The sequence below is a fragment of the Pteropus vampyrus genome, unplaced genomic scaffold (assembly GCF_000151845.1).
Source record: "Pteropus vampyrus isolate Shadow unplaced genomic scaffold, Pvam_2.0 Scaffold20, whole genome shotgun sequence".
Classification (NCBI taxonomy): Eukaryota; Metazoa; Chordata; class Mammalia; order Chiroptera; family Pteropodidae; genus Pteropus; species Pteropus vampyrus.
The window spans coordinates 1,871,476-1,880,591 of NW_011888801.1; the positions used below are offsets into that span (position 1 = coordinate 1,871,476).

General features: G+C 33.7%; 1 protein-coding gene and 1 pseudogene across 3 annotated transcripts in view; both read left to right on the forward strand.

Annotated features, from left to right (window-relative positions):
* ADK (adenosine kinase) overlaps window positions 1-9,116 on the forward strand; it is a 475,283-nt gene that overhangs the window by 71,963 nt on the left and 394,204 nt on the right. The window lies entirely within an intron of this gene.
* On the forward strand, window positions 6,059-6,177 carry LOC111736607 (annotated as a pseudogene).

Consider the following 9,116-nt stretch of genomic DNA (forward strand, 5'->3'; position numbering starts at 1 on the left):
TTCTTTATTCCTGTTTTTGATACATGTTTTTTCTTTTTAAAGAAGTCCATCCATTTCCTGATAAATTCCCTTAGCTAATTTTTGTCTGGGAAGCTCTTTATCTGTTCTTCGACTCTAAATGATAGCTTTGCTGGATAAAATATTCTTGGTTGTAGATCTTGGATTTTCATCACTTTGAATATTTTGTGCCAAGCCCTTTTGTCCTGCATAGTTTCTTTTGAGAAATTGAAGTGTTCAGTTCCTTTACACGAGAAGAAGAAATGCTGCATCTGGAAGGTGCTAGATAATGAGGAAAAACGACAGCTACTTGTAAGCTCCAGAGAGCTTACATAAGGAACCTATGCGACACGACATTTAATCGTGTTGCATAGGTTCCTTAAATTATTACAGTCTTGGCATCTTTTTTTCTTGCCATTCTGATTGAGTGTCCTTGGCTTCCCTATCCTCTATATTGGTCGTTCGATCCTATTCTTCATCCACTCTATTGATTTCCTCTAATATACTCTTCATCTCAGATAATGTATTCTTCCTTTTTGACTGGTTCCCTTTTATAATTTCCATTTCCACTTTTATATTTTTTATCTCTTTGTTGAAGTTCTCACCGAGTTCATCTACACTTCCTCTAAGTTCATCGAACATCTTTATAACCAGTGTTCTGAACTCTGCATCTGTTAGATTGCTTGACTCCGTTATTCCTGGATTTCTGTTCTGTTTTCTCATATGGTTTCTGCTTCTTTATCTTCCCATTTTGGCTGCCTTTCTGTGTCTGTTTCTGTGTACTAATCAAAGCTCCTAAGTCTCGACTTATTAGCATGACTTTGTGTAGTAGGTGTCCAGAGGCACAGTGCTGAGAGGGGTTCAGCTACAGGCCAAGTTTAGCCCGCCCCAGCTTTTGCCCCTCTGGGTCCAATTGGTAAGATTCAACAAGCAGTCCACTAATGCTGTGCTTATAGTTGCCTCAAGAAGCAACGCCAAAAACCTAGACCAGCTGCCACCACCGTGGGTCTTGGAGCTACTTAGCAAGATGCACTGGACTGGCCTAAGATAGAACTGAATGTGCCTTGGGTAGGGCTGTGATTTGGGGGAGGCAGAGTTTCAGGGAATCCTCTGGGCGGAGGACTTGTGCTATCCAGTTTGATGATGTCTCAGCTATGGCAGTGTTGAATCCACACACTGGAGCGGCAAGGGTTCAAAAGAGGAACAATGGATACTGCCAGCACTTCTGTCAGGAGAAAGCCTTGCCTCTGGCCCTGGTTCCAACAACTCAGTATTCCCCTGTAAGTCCCTGGTACCCCCAGAGCAGCCGACCTGGTGCTGGTGCTCAGAGCAAGCGAGTCTGTCCGGTCGTGGACATGGCCCCTTTAAGAGGAGTCTGCAGCTGCTGGCTGCAGCTGCTGTAGCCTTGTCCCACTCAGCCGCTCAGTACTGGGCAGCCTCATATCTTCACCCCATCTTGCTTCCTACTGTTGCAGGGTGATGTCTTATTTCTTTCCCTAGTTGTTTTGCTTCTGTTTATCTAGACCCCAGGTGACTCTGCTTGCTCTTTGCTCCGTGTTTTCATTACAACTTTGATTTGGTCGTAAGAGGGGATGAACAAAGCCTCTATCAGCTACATCATTTTGCCCGGGCTATAAATAGAGATTCTTTTCAAGGTTGATATAATACGAATCCTATTAAATATCTTAGCTCCATATGCATGAAAAATATAATTATTTTTAAAAGAAGATATGTTACCAAAAGTCATGTTTCAGTTTTCTTTACATTTTAAAATAAATAAGACTAATATTATAATCTGAGTTACAGTTATTTACAAATTAAGGGAAACGTTTTGATTATTTTATGTGTTCTTTAATATTTCCCAATTAAGGAGAGAAAATTAGGCTTGAATTCATTATTTTTACTAAGGGAAAGATTGCTCTTCTAAATTTGTATATTAGGAAGAAAGCAACTATGTGGTGCACTATTCATTTACATGTCGCAGTTGAATGACCATCCATTATATTAATATGGATAAATAATGAAATATAGATACTTTTCAGTGAAGAATGGAAGCTTCAGTCAGTGTTTCTAAGATTTTAAAGTACTTACTTTTTTTGATCATATTATCACTCCAGCTGTGGTTGTGTCTAATCATAAGATTGATGCCTAGTGTTAAAATTACTTGCCAAAGTTATTGTTGATTGTGCCAATAACGATTTTATTGCTGTTTTTGAAATTAGAGATTAAACTTGCTTTTATTTCCTACAACTGAATTTTTCCTCTAGAAAGGTACATGTATTACTTTGAATTCAGTGAATGAAACATATCTCTATAGGCTAGTATATATAAAGATAGATTTTCTTGTGTTCCTAGACTTTGTGAATGAATAGTATAATCATAATTATATTAACATCATTCTCATGATACTGTTAAGATTATGAACCACCATAGTGCTTTATCTTAACTCGTTTCAGAGCAGTTGTCTGTTTTTTTTTTTTTAACTTTGTATTATAGTTTTAGAGTATACATCAGATCTCTCCTGCAAGACTGTAAAGTTTTTCCTGGTTGGTTTCCCTCATTCCACTTAGCATAGTACTTTACTTATAGTAGAAGAGCAATTTTGTCATGCCAAGTATTATTAGTAGTGTTAAAGTACAAAGGAAATTACTTAGATAGCTTTTCCTCCCTGTAGAAATTTCCATGGTAACAAAGAGTTATCTGTATTTTTTTATCATATGCTTTACTGAGATGGCTTTTTATAGTTTGTTTAAATAGGACCATCTCACTGAAATTTCTTCGAATCATAATAGTGACACATTCTGTATTGTTAGAGATAAGTGTTTAAATTTTTTAAAAAGTCAGAAATCTTGTCATCTGTCCAGTTTCATATGGCTCTTGAGAATTAAAGATGGTCTAGTCCAGCAGTTCTCAAAATGTAGTTCAGGGCCTCTTTCGTGTGTGGGGGTAACGGGGTGGGTTCATATGACCTTTTCAGGGGATCTGGGAGGTTAGAGCTATTTTCAAAATGATACCAAGACATTGTTTGCCCTTTTTATTCTCATTCTCTCATGAATCTAAATAGTTTCCAGAGGTTATATGACTTGTAATATTGTTGGGACTGTGTAAGCATAGGAGAATCTAGCTGTCTTCTAGTAAGTCAGGCATTAAGGAGATTTGCAAAAATTATAAAACAATGTTAGCTCTTATCGCTAATGTTTTTTAGTTTGGAAATAGTTATTTTTTATAAAGTGTTATTTATGTTGACATTTAATGGTTCTATGGTTTAAAAAAATAAAAATGCACATTTAAAAAATTTGTTTTAAGTTCTAATATGGTAACCAGAAATAGATATAAAAGCTTTTTGAAGTACTTAATACTTTTTTTAAAATGTAAAGAGTTCCTGAGATCAAAGCATTTGAGAACTTCTGATCCTAATTCTTTATCTTTATTTCACAGATGAGAGTACTCCGAGGCCCAGAGAGGTTAAGTGGTTTAGTCAAGTACACTCAGCCAGTTTTTGGCTGATACTTGTATCACTGACTTCTGACTGCTTTGATTTTACTAGTGTTTCGCTTTTTAGATATTCTGAAACTTAATACCAACTCCGAGCTCCTTAAGCTGTTTTCAGTTTGATATTTTAACTATATACTTATAACTAAGTATATGAATAAATTGAGAATATTGACTTAATTTCACCTACAAGAAAATGGTGTTTTTTTTTTTTTTTAAAAAAACCACATAAAATGTCTAGTATAACCTTGATATAAAGTATAAACTTTCTAGCAGGAAAAGGGAATTAATACATGAATAGTGTAGACTTAGTGTCAAAAATGTAAAGTTGAGGCCAAAGAGGTAGCCTCATATTTTACAGACTTATTTTTACTATCTTATTTACTTTTTCACCCCTAATCAACATTAAAACATTGGTTACGAGCTTCCCTGGACATTTATGGTAGTCCACTCATAGAAGAACAAGGTGTCCTATTCTTAGATTTCATAAATTAAAAGGATAATAACTCCATAGTACTCTTTTGGTGGATATGCATTATTTCTCGTGTTGAAACTCATGGTTGACAGAGTGGATTCTAAAACATTCCCTTATTATTATTATTTTTTAATTATTAAAGGAATTTAAAAATGTCACGAAGACAGATTGAAAACCAGATAGTTTTAACTTGAAGAAGGAGAATCAGGATATATATGATAGCCCTCTTCGTTTGAAGGGTTTCCTTCATATGGAAAATCTAATTTTATTGAGTTATTTGTGAGACCTCAGGGATAGAAGAACCAGTACATAGATGAAACAGACTGAATAATTTTAGCTCAATAAAGGAAAACTTTCTAGTAGTAAAGAAATACAAGAATAGAATCAGATTGTTTTGGAAGTATGAGTTCTTTCTCAGGAGGTGTTAAAGTATAGACTGGATTACTTGGTAAGAATGTTGGTGAATGAATCAAGGAGATAGAGTTAATTGGGTTAGATGACCTTTAAGATTCTTTTATTATTATGTGTTTGGGTATAACTTGTTGAAAATAACTATTTTCATGATAAGAGTTTATTTTTCAAAGGCAATTGGTTTAGCAGATATATTTCACTTTTATATCAACTAGTCAATAAACCTGAAGACTTTATGGATCTGTGGACTCGCCATGAGGAGTATAATCGATTCTCCTAGGAGTGTGTGTTTTGTTTGTTCCTTTTCTTGCAAGAGATGATGGATTGGTAGCAGAACTTTGGAAGAGAAAGGTATAATAAACATTAGAAAGGAAGTTAAGAGCCATTTTGAAGATACTCATTGAATAGATGATGTTTTGGGGCATATTTTCTTATTTGCTTATGATCACAAATATTTTCTGCCTCTAGTTTCCACTGTTTTCCTGCCTACTTTTCCATATATTCTAACAGAGTACATTATTCTATAACTAATATTTGTGTGAAATTTTCCTCAGTTATTGGTGATTTCATAACTGGTAGGGTCCTTTGTAATATAATCACTAAAGTGATGACTGCATTAAACATGCCATATTGTATAACTTATTAATGTTTACAGGGAGGAGGAGAGAAGGATCTAGCCTAATATCTTAAACTCTTTTTTTTTCTTAGTATACAAGAGGGAAATACATGTTCTTACTATTACTAAAAGTAAATGGACTATAGCAAAATATTTGGCTTTATTTTCATTTGCTAGTGGGTGTTTGTATTTCTGTGCTTATGCATGTATCTTTGTATATCATTTATATTCTTAATACTTTCAAAAAAACTTGAGATCTTATCATGTCTTATTGTATACACACACACACACACAGAGTTTTATTTGTTCATCAGACATTTATTGAAGGCCTGGCATAGGAGTTAAGTTAAATTACTACAGGTTCAGGTAGGGAATAAATGAGTGAAGCCCTGTGAAGTCTATTTTAGACATTGGAGGACAGAGTGTCAGACAGTAATTTTCCTTCACTCATAGTTTACAGTCTTAGGGTGAAGACAGATTTGATCATTAAATTTCTTAAATAAGAAATAGGTATATCTAGCAAAATGTAAAAAAGCTTAGAACTTGGAGTTTTATGACTTGAGTTCTTATTCTGCCACTATTTATTCATTCAGTTAATGCTTATTAAATATTTATTATACATACCAGAAATGTAGAGATTCATATGATATAATCCTCCTGTGAAAAAATTCACTTTCTCCAATTATAGACAGACGAGCAATAGCTAGCTATCATACAGTGTGATAACTGCTGTGAGTCATGGAAGGAGAGTTAAGAGAAGCAACTGCATGTGTAGGTTGGAGCCAAATTGTGAGTGATTTTATATACTAAGCTAAAGTTGTTGGATTTTTTACATGAGAGATACGTGGGACCTGTGGAAGATTGTTAAGCAGGCAAACATGCTTAGTTTGCATTTTACAAAGATAATTGATAGAATACAGGATGAAGTGGAGAGAAGTTGAGGCTGGAGGCAGGTATATTAGTTTTAAAACTCTTTGTAATAGATATTAATGAGATAATGAGGATCTCTTATAGGGTAGCAGTAATGACTTTGGAACATATGGGCTGGATTCAAAATATAACTCAGAGTCTATGTCCATGCCACCCTGAATGTGCCTGATCTTATCTGATCTCGGAAGCTAAGCAGGGCTGGGCCTAGTTAGTACTTGGATGGGAGACCACCTAGGAATATCAGGTGCTGTAGGTGTTAAAAAACAAAACAAAACAAACAAACAAACAAAATATATATATATAAAATTCAGAGGTTGAATTGACAGGATTTAGTGACTGATCGATAAGAGAGGGCATCCAAAATCCAGGAAGATTTTCAAGTTTTGTCTTTGGAATCTGTATAGAGACATGGTGATGCTATTAACTTTTGAAAGAAGCAACATAATTTGGGGGAAGTAATGAATTTCGTTCTGCGATGTTGAGTTTCGAGGAATAAATCTAAGGGAATACTGGAGATATTTAAGTTGTAAGTGGAGGAAATACCTGTTAAAGAGAAGAATTAGAAGAGATAGCTATTAGGTATGTCATGAAATCTCTTAAATTCTCAGCTTGTTATTTATAAAATATGGGAGGTGGAATCAGTTGTACTGGTTTGGAAATAAGCAATGTTTTAGTTATCACAAGTTCTAAATTAGTGGTACAAAAATTACAGTAATTATGTATATTATAGACTAATAATATTTGTTAACATTGAGTGAGTTAAACTTTATTGACTGCTTCCTATGAAGCTTAGCTAAAATGCTAAGCATTTTACATTCATCATCTTATTTTATTCCCATAGCAGCATGAGTTAAATATTACTATTATCTGGATTTTCAGAAGAGAGGGTATATTGATCAAGATTTTACAGTAAATAAGCGGCAGGATGGGTATTTAAACCCAGGTCAGTCTGACTTTAAAATCCAGGTTATTAACCACTATGCTTTTTTGCCTGTCTTATAGAACATGAGAGCTATAATAGATCTAAAGACATCATCTAACTTGGCCCTATAATCATAGCTAAGTTAATTTAATTAATGTCAAGATAAGCTATCCAGTTTACTTAATACAAAGTTTACCCAACAGGCATTCATAACTGCTGTCATCCTTGTGGGAGATCCTTATTTTGAGTGTGTGTGTAGCGGGGGCAGAGGGCGGGGCTACTCCTCTACCATGTGACTTGAGTAAATCCTGATTAGTCTAGGCCAATCATAGTTGTCCCATTTTTTTGTGCTAGTAATCAGTGAAGACATGGGCATGTGATTCATATCTGGCCAATGAGACATGAGGGGTGATTTCATGAGGACCTTCTAAGAAAGGGATTATTTTTTCTATTTCTGGATGTTATCCATCTTGATGGATGCTTTGAATTGTGGGAGCTATTTTGTAATCACATGAGGGCTAGTTGAATTTAAAATAAAACACTGTTTGGTAGAATAAAAAGACGGAGAGAACCTTTATCCTTAATGATCTTATTGAGCTGCTAAATTACCCAATCTTAAAGCTAGCTACCCTGCCTCATGATTAAGTCTTACATGAAATTAGAAGAGATTTCCTAGGCTGTGTGAAAAAAGGAAATTTATTAGGCCATTTTAAATTGGACTTTTGATTTTTTCATATTTACCACCGAAAGAAAACTAACTGGGATCTAAAGTGTTTATCCTCTATCTGAAGTACGAAGGAAAGCCATTGTTAGGCTTGCATTACTGTTAAGTTATAATTGAAACAGGAATAGTAGATATTCTTATCTATTCATAAATTCATTCCGATTCACTGCATGCAAGAACAATGCAATAAATTTATGTGGTACACTATTGAACTTGTTGCTTTCCTATGTTTTTAATTAAATCAAGTTTGAAATTCTTGTTCATCCTAGTAGGTTGTTGTCAATGGTAATAGGCTCTTTCTGTTTAACAATAGAGATTTCTTTCTGGTCCTAATCTAAAATAATTTATTCTGTTTGGGCATCAAATTTAATGTAATCATTAATTCAAGACTTAAAAAAATAGATCTTTTATATAAATGTTTTTCTTTAATGTTTCACATTTCAGACATTAATCATGAAATGTTTTTACACAGATAAATAAGAAGTTACAGTATATCTCATTTAGTTCAAAACTATTTCCATTAATCATGTTCCCTTAAGTAAGCTTGGGAACATATAGTAACTAGGGTGTTTACTTTTAAGTTTTATTTACTGTGACATTAATGTCTTTTGATATCCTTAGGTATGTCTGACATATTAAAATATACCATTACTTGTTCCCTATAAGTTTCACATTTATTTCTTAAAGAGTATTAGAAATAATCAAATATGCCTATTTTGTCCCCCAGTTTTTCAACAATATTTGCCAGATGAAATTTTTATTCATTTGAATTTATTCCTGCGTGTCATACTGTCCCCTCTCCTTAATATTTTCTTTCTCAACAGCAGTAAATGTACTTTAATATTGTATTCTTTGTGGGTATGTTTAGTTCCAATCTCTGAACAAAATGTTTTAGAAAGTCGGCTATTCACTGAGCTTCCTTTCATTACATTAACAGCTTTTATTACATCTTACCCTTGGGAGTTGGTGGAATTTCTGTGCTAAAGCTTTATTATATGAAACAGTGATTCCAACCAACTCTTTGTTAGCAGCCTCCTAATTTTTAAGAATATTTCTACTCTTTTTCCACTCATTTGCTGCTCCATCACTTATAATCCATGTAAATATTTTTTACTTTAATTTATATTGCTCAGTGATGCACTTTGTAATTCAATAAATATATTTAAACCAGTTGTATGAGAGGTTAGAATTTCTACAATACAAAAATCTTACATTAAATGGTTTTCCCACATGTATCTGACATAAGTTGAAAGAATTCCTATCAAGTTGGGTCATGAAATTTGTGCCAGACTAAAACTGAGAAATAAACACTTTCTTGATATCCTGTAGTAGTACAGATTTTACATAATATTATATCATTGCTGGAAGATACTGCATTTAATTTATCAGCACTTTCATTATTTAAAAAAATATACTTTCAAAAAATTACATTCTCTGTTTCCACATTGCTAAAAGTAAAAATATGTTCATTGGCTATGTGAGTCATTTTCTTTAGCTATGAGTTAGGCAACTAAATGATAATAAGAATGACTAAGAATTGAACTAACTT